Here is a 21,474-nt window from a genome sequence, read left to right on the forward strand (position 1 = left end):
CTGGTACATGATGATGTCATTTACTGAGCTCAAATCCATCAAAAGAGTGTATTTGTAGAGATGGCCAAGAGCTTAGCTTGCAACATGTTAGATTAAGGCACTTAGGTGATTAGGTATATCAATTTGGAATTAACTGGCACTAAGTACGTAAGTGAGAGTCATTAGCAGGTTTGCTTTCTTTGAGAAATTTTTTATTCTCCCTTCTTTTAAAATGAGCACTGCATGATATAACGTGTTTACTCTCTGCTCTACCTGTCAGAATTATTGAATCTAATTCATGTAACCACTTTAGCATATTACTTTGTCCTATCAATAACACTAATTCTCTATCTATGTTTTTGTGGCTCAAGAATCTGGAATGATTTCAAGTATATACATACATACCTAAAGATATTAAGCATAAAAGAAAACTGGTTGAGAGCATATTCACATTTTTAAAGCTACCTCATAGAAATAATATAATAATCAAATAAATTAATGTTTATTAAAAAGTACTAGAAAGTGTCAAATGATTATAAGTTGGTCATTATTATGATGAGGGGCTAAGCCACTGTCAATAAATGTTATCAGAGTTGATAATTTACAAGTCTTAAGTGTAGGGGAATTTTTTTCAGAAAAATAAGTGTTTTAAATATTATATATTTAATGTCATTAAGGATACCTTAATATTTACAAGGCATACTAGCCTTGTAGAGTTATTATCATTGCTGTTATGTGTATAGTAAACAATCTTTAGATAAATATATACATACCTATATATTTACACAGGCATGCACATTTCCTATTCAGATATTACTGTTTTTCCTTTAAATTTATCTGTGCTTTAGCTAAACAAGAACAGCAGAAACAGACAGAAGTACTACTTACTGGCCAAGACTAATTGAAGATGCCACAATGAGAAAAATAACCATCATAGCAACCACCACCATCTCAACTGTCCTGTACTAATAACAAACAGGCATTCCATTCCCACATTATTTTACTACTTCTCCATATTTTACTACTTCTCCATTCATATTTTTTGCTTCCACTAAGAAAGTTCCCAGTATCCCATTTAGTTTTTTAAAGGGATTTTAATGGATGTGCTATGAATTTTCAATGAGCTATTTGAAATTTGAGGAACCTAATTAGGAATGTATTTACTTTCTCTTTTTTAAACGTGATTAATTCCATGCAAGACTTTCAGCCTAATGTTACTCCAAAGAAAGAAATTAATAGGGAAAAGGAGACTCTACTTTTACAGACTAATGGACTGGTAATTAAAAAAATTGAATTAAGCATTAACTCAGAAGTGTCCTTTTCAATATATAAATTATTTCTGTTTAGCCTTCTATTGCCAGGTTAATTAAGTAAATCCTCTGGCCTTGATTATGGCTATTAGCAAATGAAAATGTAGTTGAATTCACAGTCTTGTGATTTACACTAGGGAATCTATGTCAGTAAATATATCCCCTTGGCTAACAGCTTTCATAAAGTCAGATGCTTATTTAGATAAAGAAAAATAAATAATGTTTCCCTTATCTGTGGAAAACAAAAAATCGTTAATTATCTAATTAATTGTTTGGGCAGATAAACTCTCTGGGATTTCTTGTGATGTTGCCTTTAAGAAATAAACCCAATACATTCCACATCTTCATAATGTGTGAAATCACCTCAGGCTCAGAGATGATCCTCAATTTCCTTAAGAAAAGTAAAAGGTGGAAAGTTTAGAATGTCTTCCTCAAGTTGTTTTATTTAATAAAAAGCTCAAGGACACAAGCCATGAAAGCAATTCTTAAGAGAAATGAATAAATCATGTACAAAAGGAGCACAAAGTAATAAAATATACATAGAAAAAACCTACACTAAAATAATGATTTGTAATCTATCTTCTGTATACTCAGACTCATCATTTTATGCTACAGTTATAGTTATAATGAATTAACCTCAATATAACCTAATATATCCTTTTGTTTATGTCTTAAAAGTAGTCCTTCTATATTACTTTGAGTACACTAGCAACGATATACTGGCTGCCTGTTTTAAATCTTATACAACATAGCACCCTGATTCATAAATTCTTAACAACAGTCTCTATATTCCCTTAAGGACACAGACCTGTTTGTTGCTGGCATTTTAAGCTGTAATATATTGCAAAATAAAACTAAGTTTATTAAATATCTCCTACCCATTCCCTTCAAGGAAATTTCAATTGCCAAGCACCTAATTACTGAGAGACAATCTAGGCTATATCAAACTTCTGCTCCCTATGCAAATGCACGCAAAATCATTTTCTGTGTGGTCACTTTGTGATACAAATATACCCTTAACAGCAGCAAGGGATGCTTATATCAAGTGTTTGGGAGAAGAAGGAAAAAAATAAACATGTCAAATTTAAACCAAATAAACTAGAAAAATGGCAAAATGATAGAATCTTATACATGGACCAGGAAAGTCTAAACTTTTCCAAATAAATTGTCTTTATTTTTTAAATCCTGAGAATATAGTCACGTAATTGATGTGTTTACCTGATTTATCCAGTAATTAGAAAGCCAAAAGATAAACATGTAGCTGGGAATTTGGTTTTGGGTAGTACACAATACATTATGTTATATAATTTGTAATCTGTCCCTCTTTTTCATTTTATTATCATACATGTGATTTCCCTTTTCCTTAGTTTTTCCATATGCATATTTATAGGCTGCCATAACTCTCCTTCAATGACACAGAGAACATATCATTCAGTAAATCAACCAATCAGGAAAAGTGCTATTTCTAGCACCAGTCGCTCACCCTCCATGTAGCACTAGAAATCACAGGCCTGGAAAGAGTACTCGATTTTTAAGAATCAAAAAACCAGGGATTTTATTCCATCTTCATAACTCATTAGCCAAGCAACTTTGAGAAAATACTTGGTCATTCTGAATCTGTTTATTCATGTGCAAACATTATTATTTTAATCTCTCCCTTGTGTATGCCTCAAGGCTGCAAATATGAGTCATGATAACACAGGTGAAATAATCTCAAAAAAAAATCTGCAGATTCCATAAATATATAGGTTAGCAACATACAATGTGGTAGACTTTGTATTTCCAGAAAGACAGGACTCAAAAAATAAACGAAATAATCAGTGATGAATAATGCTGGTTTTTAATTTGTATATTAATTTGCAAGATTTCTATTTAGCCTCCCCTAAGCGTTTTTGAACCCACTGGCCAATGATCAAACTGAATGCAAGCAACTTACTTCTGGAGTCTGAAGAGTTCCTCACTGTTGAGAAGGAGTCAGCACTCGGCCTGGCTGCTGCAGAAGACAGACAAGGTGAAAGCATCTCCAAAGTTGATTCTGAGGATGGTGACAGAAGTAAGGTGCTCAGCTACTACATCTCTTCCCAACACCTGGCAGAATGGTTACAGGGACTCTTCAAAGGAGACAAGCACAAAAAAAGTATATCAAAATATGCTTATGAAGTATCTTTGAAAAATATAGTTGCTGTTAACTGTGTGATCGATTTCAAACTCTATCAGGAATATCACTAAACAGAATTTAAATAGATTTGCATAATAAGGCTTTCCAGTGGAATGTGCAATATGCTCTGATTCCAATAGATATGACAGCAGTCTGCTCTTCATTTTTGGAAATTTTCTTATCTCATAATTGAAAACAGTTTAAACAATCAAAAGATACATCACAGTTCAATTTTCTTTGTATTTCAATTAATTAAACTTATAGGCTAATGTTAAACAAATTGTGTAAGTCAACAAATACTAATCATCATCTACTAAGTACCAGATACCTGACGCTGGGGATACAGCAGTGAATGAATCGCATTAGTTTTGCCCTCATGGAGCTAATAGTTTTGTCATGTTCCCTGTTTTTTCTTAAATAGGGAAAATCCATTTATGTCAACCCATATGTCGAGGGAAAAAATACAGACATGCCATTTATATTTTAACTTCAAGTCAGCAGATTGCTGATTTCTACCTTTCTGAGGGTTCCATGTCAATTTAAATAATAATCTACCTAGCTCTATCAGACACAATATTTAACTTTCTTTCCCCTAAGATGTATATAATAGTACCAACTGATACTCAATCACTGTCATTTTTAATGTAGAAACAGGCTGTTTTAAAAAATGTTCTTGAAATGAATAAAAGCATTTTGATTTTATTTTGGCTATGGCTTATTTTATCTGCAGAGGCAAACATGAGGAGTGATACAATTCCAAAGGGTAAGAATAAAAAACAGACAGAAGATGACACAAGGATGACTCGGGTTTCGTTTATTGTTACTGCTATCTCCATTTGTGAAGATGTATGAATGGTCTTATAAAGCCAGAATTTAAGAGGGTGATTACATTGTCCTGACATACCCAATAATTAGGACTTTATTCAAAAAGAAAGTTAAACTATTGCTAAATTAATACGGAATTTATTCCGAAATGCTAAAAATCAATATACAGATAAATGGTAAATTTGAATAAAAGTACATTACACTTTATTTATTTCAAGTTATTTTTATGAATCTGTGAACCAATCCTATCTTTAAAATTTATATTTATCATGAAAGATGTTATTATAAAATTATAGAATAAATCAGACACAACCCCCCCACAGATATAAATCAATCATATGCCAAACATCTGAGATACCTATTGTCTGCCTTTTCATTTATTTCCTTCCATGAATATTTTAAACTAAATTTTACATTTATATATACATGGTAATAATATAAGAAATCCAAAAGTAAAAGTAAATCACCCTTTAAAGCAAGATATATCCCCCTCAGAAAGAACCAATTTCACATTTCAGAACATCCTCTCAGAAATATCTCATGCATATATAAGTGAGTGTGCATGTGTAGATTTTTATACATACATAAGAATTTTCTATGCTGTTTTGTCCTATTCCTTTCATTTAATATATCATGGCGATTATTCAATTTCTACCTTCTATCATCACCACCATCCATTCCATCAGTCAATATCTATCATATGAATACAACATAATCTGCTCATAATATGTCCCAATTGAAAATTATCATTTCCAGGATTTTGCTATTATAAAAATGGTATAACCAACATCCATGTATCCATGCACATGTGTGATTGAATAATATATTAAGTTCCTGGTATAAGTATAATAAGTTCTTAGAACTAAAATGTTTAAGCCAAAGAAACCTCATTGTTTTTGAAACTCTGATTATTTTCCCTTCTCTGTAGTAACGAGGTAGTATTTACTACTACAGCAAGAATAAATGTGAATTTATAATTACTTTATATTAGTGCATTAGGATAGCAAATTATAAGTACTTCCAATTATTATGCTAACCAAAAGGGAAAAAAAGGATCGATGATCAAGGGTATTTCTGTCTTCATTTTAACATGAAAAGCATAGAAACTAATACAATCCCATCTAATTGAAATTCCCCAGAGAAAGTTCTTTATATGTATGGTTACATAATTTATTAATGGTAACATTTTTCTTTGGTTATACTATCTTTTATTAAGAAATTATGATGTGTTAGCTACTAAAATAAATGTGTTATCCAAATCAATTCTCTCAGGAATCAAATGAGATAAATATATATTCATATACAATAATATACAAAATAAAGCAGGGATAGAGCTAGTACCTGGCAAAGCTGGAGGTTTCACCAGGGCCATCTCACTCCAAATCAATGCTCTTATATCTCATAATGTAAGTGAGAATTTCAGAAAACCATTATAGATTCTATAGTAAACAACCCCCAAAAAAGGTGCTATTTCTTTTTTTTTTCTTTCTTTTTTTTTTTTTTTTGGTCCATGTATTTTGTTTGGCAAGAACAATGTCGAAAACAAGAGATTTTAGATTGGGATTCTAATAAAGCAATTTTCCCGTGTGATCTCATAAAGATTTCCTTTTCTTCATGACAGTATGTTGAAATAAAACATCTCAGAAGCAATTCTAGGGATTCCCTGGTGGCGCAGTGGTTGAGAGTCCCCGGGTTCGTGTCCCGGTCCGGGAAGATCCTACATGCCGCAGAGCGGCTGGGCCCGTGAGCCATGGCCGCTGAGCCTGCGCGTCCGGAGCCTGTGCTCCGCAACGGGAAAGGCCACAACAGTGAGAGGCCCGCGTACCGCAAAAAAAACAAAAAAACATGGAAATCACTTCACATAAATGAGTTTTTTAAATGCATAAATATTCAGAAGGATTCAGATAAATACTATCACTAAAGCAAGCTTGCCTCATCACCAGCACTGCTAAACCTAATTTAAAAATTAACTTAGAGACACTGATTGAATATGGAAATGCATTTGTGTTATTGGATAAAAGTGTCATATCATGTACTTAGCTATAGGAAAATGTTTACAAATTATTATACACATCCAGGATCATATGATAAATAAATTAATGCACCACTAGAGCATTTATTCCTTAATGTAAATGTCACATGGTAAATAAGAACAACTAATCATTCCTTTCCTCTAATTGCAAGAGTTCAGCAGTTAAATAAAACATAAATCCTGGTGACCTAAAAATTTTATTACTGCATTTGCAATTTCCTGTTAACAACTCAAGAAAATAACTTCAAGTGATGCTGTATTTCCATAAGATACAACCCAAGGTGAAGGGCATTTTTGGAAGGGGCAGAGGGTGGGTAGAGGTGGTTGTTGGCTTTGCTTTTTTTTTTAAGGAACTGAGTCCTTCCCTAAATTTAATAATGATAATTTAATATAATGGATTTTTCATGATAAACAGCAGATACTAAACTAATAACTGATTTAGTGAAGAAACCAAATGCATTATCCCAATTTGACTTTAATCTTAAAGTTTATTTACTAGATTTTGTTTGCAAAAGTCTTATACAAAAATAAATAAAATAAATGTAAAATAAGGCCCAATGAAGATTGTAGAGCTAATGAAGTATTTTTCCTTGCATAACTAATATTTTCTTACATGACAGAACCAAAATAATCCAAAATAGTAACAAAAAATACTTCAATGTATAAATCCTTCACAAGATAAACTTTCTCTGCTAAGAGTTTCCTTGAAATTTCTTTGAATTTCAAAGTTCAGGAAACATTTTTTTTTTTCCTAAAGACAACTTTGAGTGGCACATCTTATCCCTTGGTGAAGTGAGAGAATTGTCCTTTTACTTCTTCCTGTCCTAGATCACGGTCTGTTCTGACAATATAAATGTCAGTCCTGCTCTGTTCCCTTGGACACAGGGAAAAATAAAATGCAACATTCTTGTTGCTCTTAGTGATTAGGGAAAAGTCAGCAGACAGATACTATGGTCACATAATCTTTATGTCAGTGTGTCATCTTGGTAATGATCTTTTTCAATTAAGAGAATATGAGTAAGTTCTTATTAATACAATGTTGAACTATATGTATCTACATACAGTGTTTCATTCTTTCCTCCTTCACTCCTTTCTTCTTTCCTGTCCCCCCATTCCTTCCCTCCCTTTCTCCTTCCCTCCCTCCTTCCATTACTTCCCTGCCTGCCTGTCTTCTGTGACTCTTGATTTACTTAAAACTTTTGTCTCTTAAAGTGGTTATAATAATCCCTACATCATAGCATCATTTTGAATGTTATTTGTGTATTACACATATGCACATACTTGTGGATGTGAGGAGTGCAAGTGCCCAAATACTATAACTTGCCAAAAAAAAAAAGAGGCTTTATATTTTATATAAAACAAAACCCTCTACATTTCAACCTATTTCTACCTGATTCTGTCCTCTTTCCACTTCTTTCTTCAGAGTACCAACAGAGCTTCATATCAGGTTGAGATATCAAGTTTTTAACATTAGTCCATACTGGCATTGGTGCTTTGTCTCCATCTGATCTCTGACCATTTTGTTCAGTGATGCACCAGTTTACTTAGACATTCTATATATGCAGGTTCTCATCCTCCCCCTACTTTTCCTCCCTCCGTCCTTTCACCTCTTCTTCCCCTCCACACACACTTCTCTTTCTCTCCTTTCATTCTTTTCTTTCCTCTACAACCTCACCTCTTGCAGGTGCAATCAGAAATGAGTTCATAATGAAAGGATAATACTGTACACATCCTCTGAACATAAAATTTTTTAAAGCACATTTTAACAGAATTTCAAAACATGTATATATTATACATGTACTCTCTTCAAATTCTGACTCATGTAGAAATCTGTAGAAACCAGATTATTTTTAATACGCAGATGAGAAAGTACATGTCCCATATGCTTATTAATACTCATTATACAAGTAATACATGAGTACACGTCTTTTAAAATTAAATATAATCGATAGGAGTTAGGGATGGGGGAGGGAGGCAGCTGTGGGTACAAATGCGTAGCAGGAGGTATTATGGTGATAGAACCGTTTTGTGTTTTGACTGTATTCATACATGCCTACATATGTGAAAAATTTAGAAAACTAAATATAAACACACACAAGTATATGTATACCTGGTAAAATCTGAAAAAGGTCAGTGGATTAGAGCAATGTCAATTTCTTGGTTGAGCTATTAGATTTTATATTACAGTTATGCAAGATGTATCACTGGGAGAAACTAGGTATAGGGTATGTAGGGATCTCTCTGTATTATTTCTCACAACTGCATGTGAATCTACATAATGGTACATCATGTGTCTTGGAATAACCCTTATGAGGCAACAGTATCAGGCTGTAATCTCAGCATTCATTAATAGACAAGGAATATCCAGAACACCAATTTAACAATTTCAGTAAATTATTCAGTCCTTATTAAACTACATCTTGAATACAGTGTCTCCAGGAAAACTACAAAAAAAACCCTTAAATCCGTTAGTCAATGAAAGTACAGCATTGTTGCTTGTGTTGGGTACCAGAGCACATCAGTGGCATTACTGTAAGGGACAAGAATTAGGTCTTGCACCACTAATGTGTATATGGTAATTTATCCAACTGCTGTGTGCCTTGCTGGGCTGAGGTTGAACAGAGTCTCTCTAGCTGCTCTTACCTGTATTAGCCAAAAAATAAAAGAAAATATGGATTTCTGGTGCTTGGGAAATATGAGGTGGTTTAAAACAGTGGGAGGAAATTCTGCGTGTATGGATAGGAATCATTCTGTGTTTTTGTTGTGGTAGTGGTTGTTTCTTTGTTTTTAATTCATTACCTTAAGCTCTATTCAAAATGCTAAATAAACTATATTAAAAAATAAATCTACTTGAAATTTATAAATCCAAAGAAGTGAATTTATGGTCTAAGTAAATTCAACTCACACACAGGCATACTAGATATACAGTGTATTAGAAATACCTACATAGTATATATGCACAGTATATTAGAAATATCTACTTTATGCATATATGGATAAAGTAGATATTTCTAATATGCACACCCTCATGAGTATATATGAGAACACTGTATAAATAAAAACGTATGTAGACAGATTGAGCATGCTTTATAATGGTCACAATAAGAACATTATAGCATATATACTAGACGAAAGTCAATGAGTTGAATAGGAGGCTGTAAATCCTGGGCAACTGTTGAGCAATTTTAAATTAGATTCACAGTGGCTTAAAAGAAGATTTTGGAGCAATCTCAGAAGAACCAAGGACCACCTGGAGATTGGAAGTTGGAACCACTGCAAACATGCTAATAGGCAATATGGGTACAGAAAATATCTAGAAGCATGAGGAGTACTTCCTTTGAGCGGGTGGGTGGGAAGGACTTAAAGCCACATTTACAAATACAGGGAAGAACTAAGAGAATGGAGTGAGAGGTATCACACTTATGACGTACCCCTAATGGTACATCATGTGCCTTAGCTCTCCTATTGTCTTACAAGCTTTTTGAGGTCCAGAAACATCATATGGGTAACTGCATGCCCAGCAGCGTCAAGCACACTCAGATACATAAAACAGATACTCAAGAAATACAAATTAAAAATTTTTCAACTGCAAATAAAGGAAAATCATATACTAAAAAACTCAGAGAAGTTACCTCTTGTGAAAATTTCTAAGAGAAAAGATGACTCAAAAAGCGAAGAAAATCCTAAAAGTAAAATCCAAATGATGCAATTAGAAACGATGTGATGATAAAGAGGTAATTGGAAAGAAAGTTAAAGAAACCATGAAGACTGTACAGGAGGAATTCCACATAAGGTCAGATTATAAAGTAGCATGTATAAAAGACAGAAAGAAGGACACAGAACCAAAGATGAATATAAAATAGTGTTTGCAAAGCACTTTCAGATACATAATTTCATTAGAGAGTAACCCTGCTGTCCTTGGTCTTTTCTTGTTCAGCATTTTGACACTGACTTGCAAAAGTACATAAGCAATGGTGCTTATTAAATCTGTGAATCCATGACTGACACAAAACTGGGATTTAAAAATGACTCCATAGGTTTAATGGATGAGCCAAGACCATCAAAATGAAATATAATAGAGCCAAAGGTAAAGATGCTTAGATTCAGGAACTAAACTATTAAAGTGCAGGGTGAGGGATAGATCTTTAAAGACAGTTTATATGAAATGCACTTAAAGGTGTTAATTGTCTCCATGATCCTAAGGGTCAACAGTTTCAGGGCTGCAATCTCAGCATTCATTAATAGAAAAGGAACATCCAGAACAAGTTTAATAGTTGCAGTGAATTATTTGGTCCTTATCAAACCACATCTGTAATACAGTGCATCTCATTCTGAATTCTGCTGAAAAGTCTGGAGACAAATACCCAAGGAAACTACCGCCAATCCAAACCTCTGCAAATAAAAAATGGTTGAAAAATAAAACTGGAATTTTATCTTGGGAAAGAGGTAAGGTAGAGGGAAGATATCTTCAAATATCCTTTGTAAGGGGTGGGAGAAGGGGGTGTTAATGCCAGAGAACATGATTTGAAGTGAAGGATAAGAGCTACATTAAGAACATGCAATTAACATGAGGATGGGCTGCCCTGGAGGCAGTGAGTTCATTGTTTGCTGAGAAGTTCATCCTATATGGATATCAAAGATGACATTCTCCCCCCACACCTCCCCCTGCCCCCCGACACGGCTTGTAGGATTGCAGGATCTTAGTTCCCGACCAGGGATCAAACCCCAGGCCCCAGCAGGGAAAGCACCAAGTCATAACCACTGGACAGCCAGGGAATTCCCCAAGATGACATTCTTGTGTGGGTTTTAAGGTTGGAGGGGATGGTCATGAGGATACTTCCAAGTATTACTGTCCTTACAGGACTGCCTCTAATAAGGCAGCCAGGTTTACGCTGGCCCTTCTTCAAAGGCAAACTGATTTTCCTGCACCCTCAGAGTGCAGCTCTGCTTGGAGAGAGGTCTCTTTCAAAGTGATGAGATAAATACATGTAGGTATCATCACTAAATTTATAAGGGGATATATACTTAAGACTGAATATAAATGAGAAATTTTACCTCATTCCTTAGGACTATCAAGAAGCAATATGTTTCTGCTCGAACACAGATGTGTATGGGGGAGGTACAGTTTTAATTATTTTTTCAATATGTTCTAGTCTGTGATTTTCACATTTGACCAAGGGAACTGTAACTTACTTTATAACTCTAAAAATATGTGCATTTGAATTTTACTATTAATTCACTATTTTCTATGAACTCTGAACTCTAAGTCTCTGAGCAAGAGCACAATTTGATTTTCTTCTTTAGTGACTGCATGCGTTAGCCTGATGGTCCTGCCTAGGTGTAACTGAGCTCAGAGCAAAATAAAAGCCAAGTTTAATATTTTATTTGTGTACTTTATTATTTTCAAAGCTTTTCTACACATTATTTAGGTTGGCCTTCAAAACAGTCTTAAAGAGGCAGGTAGCACTGTTATCTGATGTCATTTCCGAGGCCCAGATGTAAACAGTCATTTGCACTAGGCCATGCCACTATCTGTAGTAGAGAATCTCTGACTCCTTATAAGTGTCTTTCCATTCAACTCTGTTTTTCTGATTTATATAAAAAGTTACACAGGCACAAGAAACTTCAACCAAGTCGTGTCAAAGAAGAAGGGAAGGGGCTTCCTGGTGGCGCAGTGGTTGAGAGTCCGCCTGCCAATGCAGGGGACACGGGTTCGTGCCCCGGTCCGGGAAGATCCCACATGCCGCGGAGCGGCTGGGCCCGTGAGCCATGGCCGCTGAGCCTGCGTATCCAGAGCCTGTGCTCCGCAATGGGAGAGGCCACAATAGTGAGAGGCCCACATACCGCAAAAGAAAAAAAAAAAGAAGAAGGGAATTGATAGCCCTAGAAAGGATGTGAGTAATAAGAAATAAACTGGAAATTTAATTCATAGGAGTCAAATTGGTAAATCACTTATGCACACTTTTTCTAATTTATTTTATAGCTAAGCTCAATAAGAAATAAACTGGAAATTTAATTCATAGGAGTCAAATTGGTAAATCACTTATGCACACTTTTTCTAATTTATTTTATAGCTAAGCTCAATATATGTTTAAATTTATCTCAACATATCAAAACTGGATAAGCTGAACAGAAAATATATTTTAATATGGAAATGAAAGTTAGAGACATAGTTTCAAAATGTGCATGTATTCATACTGATGTTGGCTTGAAGTTACCATTTTTGAGACTGTTTTATTAAAATATATGTTGGTTTCCCAACCTGCCACTTCTTAATTAATGTAATAATTTAGTGGTAGTGAACACTCAAAATTAGGATGAAAATTTTCTCATCTTATCAATAAGGTTCTCTTGACTTACAATCTTCAATAAGGTTTTCTTGACTCATAATCTTAATATCGTAGTTCTGTTGGCACTCATTCCTCACTACCTTTATTGTAATTCAATATTTCACTATCTCTCACCTGCATTAATACAACAGCCTCATAAATGGAATCCATGCTCCTGTCTTATCACAAGACAACATATCCTCCATATTTTCATTTCACCACCACCATAAAGATTATCTCTATAAAATGCAAATCAAATTGTGTGTCACATGTAAAATTCTAATATGGCATACAGTCCCATAAGCATCTGTCTCCCACCATTCTTCATGCCCTAAGCTGTATGCATATTAACCATATCCCTTTGAAGACAACTTTAAAATCTCTAATTATATTTACAAATCCTCAAACCAACTCGCCTTTTGGATATGTGAGGCCTCTGCATAGGATGCTTCTTCAACATGGAATATCCTTATCCCTCTTCTTTGCCTAGCTAACTTCTTATCTTCTAAATTTAGCTCAAATAACTGAGACTAAGAGGGAAACAAATTAAGAATGTGTTACATGATCAAATTGACATAACTTATAATAATTTATAATAACTTATAACAATTTAAAAAATTATTCTGGCTAATGATGGCTAATGTGGAAGAAGATAAACCAATTAGGAGATGTTTTCCTTAGTCCATGACATACATGAGATTTTTAGAATAGGATGGTGGCAGAGGCAAAATGGAACTTAGTACAGATCTGTAGGATGCCAAGCCTGTATAAGTATTGTGCTACGAAAAAACCAGCATTTGAAAATTATCACTTACAAGCTTTATGATTATGGGAAAAGTCATTTTACCTAAGCACCAATGATCTCATCTATTTTACATGAGAATTAAATGAGATCATGTAAGTGAAGTGTTTCCACAAAAGCCTGGAATACAGCTGGTAGTCATAGAGGGGGCTTACCTTTGAAAAGTATCAAATCTGGTAAGTTTGAGGCTAATTTTAAAAGTGGGTGAGCACTTCACATATTGGATACAAACTTATAGAAAAAATGGCTCCCTAAATTCATATTAAACTGAAAGCATGACGTTTTAAGAAAAAGGTTTAGATAACTTTAATCTTGAGCTAAAGGAAAATAGAATGACAAGACCTGCAGTCTGTGTGTGCTCAGATCTTAGTTCGTCACACTTTCTGTTGTTTTGTTCTTGGATAAGTTAATTAACTTCTTGCATTATCAAATATTTTTGATAAAAAGGAAGGCACTAGGCTATATAAAAACAATATTTCTTCTCATTTTTGAACTGAACATCTAGATAACAAATGCCCAGTTTGTGCAGGGTATCCTATTGGGTACTACTCATGTACAAATCAGTGGTGAACATTTTGTTCAATTAACATACAAAGATATAAATAGGAAATTACCAAACAATCAGAATGAAAGGCAACATCAAATTATCCAAAGAATTTGCCAAACAATATCATTTTGGGGGTTTATGTTAATGAAAAATATACTTTAAAAGATATTCATACACATATATTTATAATGGTAAATTGAGGAATAGGAAAGACCTAATGTTCAAAAACAGAAAAATGGTTAAGTGAAAAAGAGGTGACTAGAACAATATGTTCTAACCTTAAAAGTGAAAATTATATAGTATGTATTAACATAAAAAATTGGAATGTTGGCTTTAAAAAAATCACAAAATACTACCCATGTTATAACTAATCCTATACACCAAGTCCACACTCAAACTGTATTTCCTCTGATAAGACTTTCCCGACTCCTAAGTTTGATTGGTCCATCATATTTTAGGCTCCCTATAATATAAACTTAATATTTATGATACTTTATGTCTATTTACCCATCTTCTTGCAAGATCCATGCACTATCCATCTACCATACTGTTCTCAGAATTCATCAAAGTACTCCAGGCTTACAAGTCACTACAATGTTTGTAAATTTAACAAACTTTGCTAAAAGTAAGTTTGCATACAGCTAAGAGCTTGAAGGGAGTTATTGTGGTTAATATCTGCTGAAGTGGTAGTAAGCAATTAGGACTTTATTTTTCAACTATAGAGTTTAATTAGCATTTCATAACCTTTGTACAATAAAAGGTCAACATCAGCAGACAGTCACTTAAAAAAAGAGTCTATTGCTTTCTATGGATTTATCTGTATACATAATGTAATAATGAAGAGCACTGATGATTAAAAAGACAAGTGTAATGTTCAAATATCAGAGACAGAATTCGGGGCAAAAAGGACTATAGATTGGATTAGGAAGATTAATTCTCATGTTTTAAGACAATTTATAACTACTGCAATTTCAGCAATTAAAATTGTTAATATTCTTTCAGAAAACTGTCTCATTAAGAGAGTTATTTTTCACTTATTTACAATAAAATATTATCTTCTTAAAATTTTTCCATGATAATCATAGATGTTTAAAAATGTATTACTCTAAAATTATTGCTAAATATTTAGAAAAATGAACATTATACATGGAGAACTTATAACTATAGAATTTAAAACTGGGTTGTGGAAAAAATCCCTTTAATTAAAAAAAATCATCTCTTCCATAGAACTATTTATCAACAGATGTTCAAATATTATTTAACAAAGATAATAAATTATTGAAGTTACAAAAGTATTTTCATTTGAAATAATATTCTTTCTTGTACTTAATAGGTAACTCTTACCGTTAAAAAAAAATGAGGATAAGGGATACAGTTTTTGATAGTTTGATTGAATGATTAATTGCAAAAAGTTGGCTTACTATTGGAAACCTTCGTTCTAGATTTCTAACTGCAATTCGTATTCATTTTTAAAAGATGCCATATGTGAATAAACAGTTAATTCATGTACTGAACTGAAGGGGAGCTTTTAAGCTAAAATGGATGGGTCTTTAGAATTGCTGGTTAGTAAGTTCATTTTTTGAAAGGCCTCACAGAAACAACATACTTGATCAATTTTTGATGGAGTCATTAAAATTCAAGTTGCCATTTTTGTCAAAATGATAAAAATGTCTCTCATCTAAAATGCTCAGACATTCAACTGAGTTAGGAACATCAGAACCAAGAGACTCATAAAATATTTTGGCTTCAAGATAGAAGACAGCTATAAAATTTGGAAACTTTCCCAATCCTATGCAATAGATTTGATGGATTCTCTTAATGATGAAGAATTAAGAGAGACAGAAGTCTAGAAAAGACTACATTTCTTAGATGCAAAGGAAATCTGAGAGTTAACTAAAGGACTTAAAAACATTTATAAGGATCATACAATATCTTTCACTCTTATTAAAAGACAGATAGGGATATGGGTTTCAATTTATTTTTATAGTTGAACTTTTGCAGGTGACCTTTTGAAAAGGATAAACAGAAGTGTGTTTTTCCTTCTCTGAGAGTCTTGGAGTTCATTAAGATGACCTATATGAGGCTCAGATACTGTTAGACTTTTGTTGCTGAGTGATTCTATTTAGTCTTTTATTTTACTCTGGATTATAGATTTTTTTAGTTGTTAGTCTGAAATCTCAGAGAGGTAGTTACAGCCATTTTATTTGTGTTTTCTTCAAAAAGAAGCAACAGCAACTAATTCTGTCTGCATGTACTTTTAGTGACTGCTGACCCTGCACGTTTATCCAATAAATGTGACTAATGGCAGATTTCCCAAAATGAGGTACAGCCCTTTAGATTCTGTAAAAGCCACACACAGAGGAATGACACTGCCAATATCACCACCAGAACCTTCCCATTAAGTGAAGACTGAACTGAAAATAAGGATAGGCCTATGTTACTGCAGCGCCATGAAAACAAAGCAGATGCTTTGCCTGAAATGAAAAAATAAAAGCTCCTTAGGGATGTTCCAATAAAATTTTTGTGTGATTAAACCTAGAAGAAATTCCTAAAGAAGAACTTAAGGAGAAACAAAAGTGATTTTCTTGGGAAACAGATCATGACAAAATTGCAGAAAAGGCCAAAATGAATTTAGATGGTTTTCTTCCAATAGACTTGTCATCCTCTCAATAAACCCTAAATTCTACAAGGAACTTTTTCCAAAACATTCTGGAAAAAAAAGGTCTGAGGGTCTCTTAACACAGAGATGTTGAAAGAAAAAGCTTGTTTTGGTACTTCAGAAAAAGCATTTAATAATCACCCCCTGGGTAAAGATGTAAAGAGGGTGAATTTTTCTCTTTAATCTTTGTCTTTCGGCCACCTTTCCCTTTTCAGTATCCATTCCTTAAATCACAAGACAGTAAATATCTCCATACTATCCAGGAATCTGAAATTCAATCCCAACTGCAAGTGGCCTTTCTGGAGTGAGAGAGAATAACTGCATTTGAGATCATTCGGCCACAATCCTAATATATGCATAATTAAACAGTTAAACTATAATGTATGCTTTATACATTTGAGCCTTATGTAAGAAGAAAAGGTAAAAAACAGAATAATTTGACAAAGGAGAAGATGGTGGGCCAAAATCTAAAGGGCCTATGAAAGATAAGTGACTGATTCCTGTGATGGCTATTAAAAGTCAAAAGTGTAGGAAAAAGGAATGAAACTTCTTTTGGTTGTGAAGAGGGTATGACCAAGTAGAGTACACTACTGCTCATATATAATTACACGAGCACTTCAGGCTTTAGTTCCAACATCATAATGCCCTTATGGAAATTCATGCATTATAGACATTCTTCTAGTTATTATTACTAGAATGTTCCTGAAAGGATGCATGTGTGTTACTTATTCTAATGCACAATAGCAAGAGTCACACTTCACATTGTATATTTGTTATTTAACAAAGATTGAGCTCTACCAAACCATGGCGTAGAAAAGGGAAATTTTTATTGACAGAAATCGTGGCAGAAAAATGAAGGCATTATATAGGAAAGAGATGCAATGGTGAAAGTTCCAGGGATTCCTTTGAATAATCATACTTATAAAATGGCATAACTGGGGGAACAGATATTGAAAACAATGACTGAGAGAAGCAAAGACTTACTTTTGAGTTTCCAAAAGGGACACTCTTATAGCCAATAGCAAGTCAAGCTATTTAAGTAATGTGGTGCCTTTTTATCTAATTAATGTATTATGATTATCAGTCATACTTGATACCATAGGCTTGGGTTTCTAAGAGTAAGCATTTTTTTTAATAACTAGCTAAAAGCACTATCAAATAAATAACTTAGGAGAAATTTCAACCAACTACATCATAATTTTCTGTTTAGAAAATAAAAGGTTAACATTTTGAACAGTAAGTTTTTCCAACACGTTTTTTCCAGCCTAACATAAGAGAAAATAAGAATATATAAAATTGGGTATTTAAGAGTAAACTGATTATTCCAGAGAAGAAAAGACTGTGTCTTCAGTATACAGGGACCTAGATGTGTCCTATGAAGTAGATTTACGTTTCCTGGCATAGCTTAAAAGACTTTAAAAAGTAAAGCAATCTGGTTCAGTGGAGACCAAGAAATAGTATTTGGCCAAACTCTGTGAAATAATTAAATGTGGCAATTCACAGTAACTGAGGCAAATATTTACCAGCTCCTGACAAATAGATGGGTTGAGGGTAAGAAAGGTATAAATTTTAAAGATGTTCTGCTCCCAAAAGCATGGCGTAGCAAGTGGGGAATAAAGGATGACTTCTGGGTTTTAGTTTTGAGATAACTGACTAGTCTCCATGTGTCAGACAATGAAAAATATCTGGTAAGGGTTAAAAGAGACAGGAAGATATCTTACTCTGCCAGACCTAATTACCACATTATATGTAAGAATGAAGCTTGTGAATCAAGATGCAGTCAAATGTCAACTGTCTCCAAACAACAGATGAAGCCATGCAAGCAAATGGGAGTTCAGAAAACAGGTGTTAAAACACTGGGTTCCAAAATCAGATAACCCTGGCTTCTTATGCTGACCATACCCTTTAACAGCAGTATTACTAGGGAATAATCTTTAAGCCTCCAATTTTCATCCCTAAAATGTGAATAGTAATTCGAGGCATCTTGTTAATGTGGTCATAAAACTTAGGTGAAAGAATGACTGCAAGGCTCTATACCTGACATATATGTGCTCATTAAAATATCATAACTACTGCTGACTTCATTACTAATACTAAACTACTATCTGCTATGAAGTGAGAAAGGGAAAAGACAAAGCCCCAAGGCAATATATCTCAGGGGTGTTCCACATCAATGAGGTCAATAAAAGTAACAATTCAGGACTGTTGAAAAAAGAATAATCTGACAAGATGCAGGAAAAAATAGGGAAATTTGGTGCTAGAAAATCTACAGGGCCTTTGAAAGGTAGTAACTGATTACTGAGATGTGAAATAAAAAGTTCAAAGGGTAGGAAAAATGAATTAAGCTTTTATTATGGCTATGGAGAAACAGTGAATTAAGAATTGATATGATGATCATATGGTGGATAACAAGATTATGTGAACAGATGAAAATAATTATCACAGCAATAAATTCCTGAGTTTCATTTATTGCATGTTATATATTAATGATAATATATTCCTGAAAATATGCTTATGATTTTAAGTGTCTCAACCATGTTTACTTGGATTATGTCCACTCTCAGCAATAGAAAGAACAAATTTATAATGTCCTATAAGAAGCAATTATGTGTAGTTATTATATTACAGAAAGATAAAAGAAAAAATCGGCCATATTGCCACTTAAAACATGTTGTAATTTAATATGTCCTTGTGCTTTTAATTAGTATAAGTCAATTCATGTGAGCTTATGAATGTTATTTTTTTAAATAACTTTATTTATTTATTTATTTTTGGCTGTGTTGGGTCTTCGTTGCTGTTCACGAGCTTTCTCTAATTGTGGCGAGAAGGGGCTACTCTTCGTTGCAGTCCGTGGGCTTCTCATTGCCGTAGCTTCTCTTGTGGAGCACGGGCTCTAGGCGCACGGGCTTCAGTTGTAGTTGTGGCACATGGGCTCATAGTTGTGGTTCGCAGGCTCTAGAGCGCAGGCTCAGTAGTTGCGGCACACGGGCTTAGTTGCTCCGCGGCAATGTGGGACCTTCCCTGACCAGGGCTCAAACCTGTGTCCCCTGCATTGGCAGACGGATTCTTAACCACTGCACCACCAGGGAAGTCCCATGAATGTTATTTTTAAATCCCTAATGGAAATTATTTCAGGCTTCTGTGTAGCATATTAGAACAAATCTTAGCTAAAGGTTTCAGCTAACCGATAGTGAACTATAAATGTCTTAATCTGTTTCAAGGGTTTTTAGTTTGTAATTTGGTGGCCTCAAAAGAAAAATGTTACAAACATAAAAGGCTACTTCAGTCTTACTATATGTGACATATTAGGTATGGCTTTCAATGTTTTGAAATCATCTGAATAAGATACTTTTTTAAAAAATATATTTTCTTTTAACAGAAGTTGTCATTAGATTTTCTTATTATATTGTGGTAAGAACACTTAACATGAGATCTGCCCTCTGAATAGAAATTTAGATGTATAATACAGCAGCAGCATCGACAGCACAATGTTGTAGAGCAGATCTCTAAACTTAAGCATCTTGCCTAACTGATATTTTATACCTCATTTCCCATTCTCTCCAGCCCCTCACAACCACCATTCTATTCTATGCTTCAATGAGTTTGACTATTTTACATACTTCATACAAGAGAAATCATATAGTATTTGTTCTTCTATGACTGGCTTATTTCACATAGCATAATTTCCTCAAGCAGAATTTTACTGAAAACTTTTAGCAAAGGTTTTTTTCTACTTTTGGGGTTTTGGGGAGGGATTTGCTTTGTTTGGTTTATCTTTTGCCTTCTCTTTCAATATTAAGCATATATATTGAGGTATATACTGATATACCTTTAAATGTATTCTATATATTCTCTTCCAATATTTTATATATACATAATACATAATAAAATCTTAAAGGACAAAAAGAGTAAAAGGATTTAAACAAGAAACAAAAAGGTATGATTAGAGAGACTATGAGAGAATATGTTAAGTTGAATTACAGGTAAACTGAAGGTTATAAGATTACTGAATTAAGCGGTGCCATGATTAGAACAGTAGGTGAGGAATAAAGGTTGTGTGTGGGTGACTTGAAATAATAGCTCATAATAATAGGATAATTTCAACAGAAATTTCTTAAAATATGCATATGTATAAGAGATATAAAAATACCACACACTATGACTGTAAAAGGATGTTACCGTCTTGGGGTATTTTTGTATTTTTAAGAATCATATACAGGAATATCTCATTTTATTGCACTTCACTTATTGCACTTCACTTTATTGTACTTCACAGATAGTGCATTTTTTTAACAAATTGAAGGTTTGTGGTAACCCTGCATCGAGCAGGTCTGTTGGCACCATTTTCCAACATCATTTACTTACTTCATGTCTTTGTATCACATTTTGATAATTCTTGCAATATTTCAAGTTTTTTCACAATTATTATGTTAGTTATAATGATCTGTGATCTTTGATGCTACTATTGCAATTGTTTAGGGTGCCACAAACTGCACCCATAAAAGATAGCGAACTTAACTGATAAATGTGTGAGTGTTCTGACTGCTCCACTGAACTGCCATTTCCCTGTCTCTCTCCCTCTCCTCCGGCCTTCCTATTCCCTGAGACACAACAATATTGAAATTAGGCCAATTAATAACCCTACAATGTCTTCAAAAACACAAAGTGTTCAAGTGAAAGAAAAAGTATCACATCTCTCACTTTAAGTCAAAAGATAGAAATGATTAAGCTTAGTGAGGAAGGCTTGTGGAAAGCCAAGATAGGCTGAAAGCTGGGATTCTTGCGCCCAACAGTTAGTCAAGTTGTGAATGCAACAGAAGAGTTCTTGAAGGA

General features: G+C 33.8%; 1 protein-coding gene across 2 annotated transcripts in view; it reads right to left on the reverse strand.

The window, feature by feature from the left end:
* LRFN5 (leucine rich repeat and fibronectin type III domain containing 5) overlaps nucleotides 1-21,474 on the reverse strand; it is a 255,538-nt gene that overhangs the window by 134,070 nt on the left and 99,994 nt on the right. For both annotated transcript variants that reach the window (XM_060167637.1, XM_060167648.1), the window contains exon 2: nucleotides 3,226-3,400. The gene's annotated coding sequence lies outside the window, so the exon portion shown is untranslated. The remainder of the gene's footprint in view (nucleotides 1-3,225; nucleotides 3,401-21,474) is intronic.

This window comes from Lagenorhynchus albirostris, chromosome 1 (assembly GCF_949774975.1).
Source record: "Lagenorhynchus albirostris chromosome 1, mLagAlb1.1, whole genome shotgun sequence".
Taxonomy (NCBI): Eukaryota; Metazoa; Chordata; class Mammalia; order Artiodactyla; family Delphinidae; genus Lagenorhynchus; species Lagenorhynchus albirostris.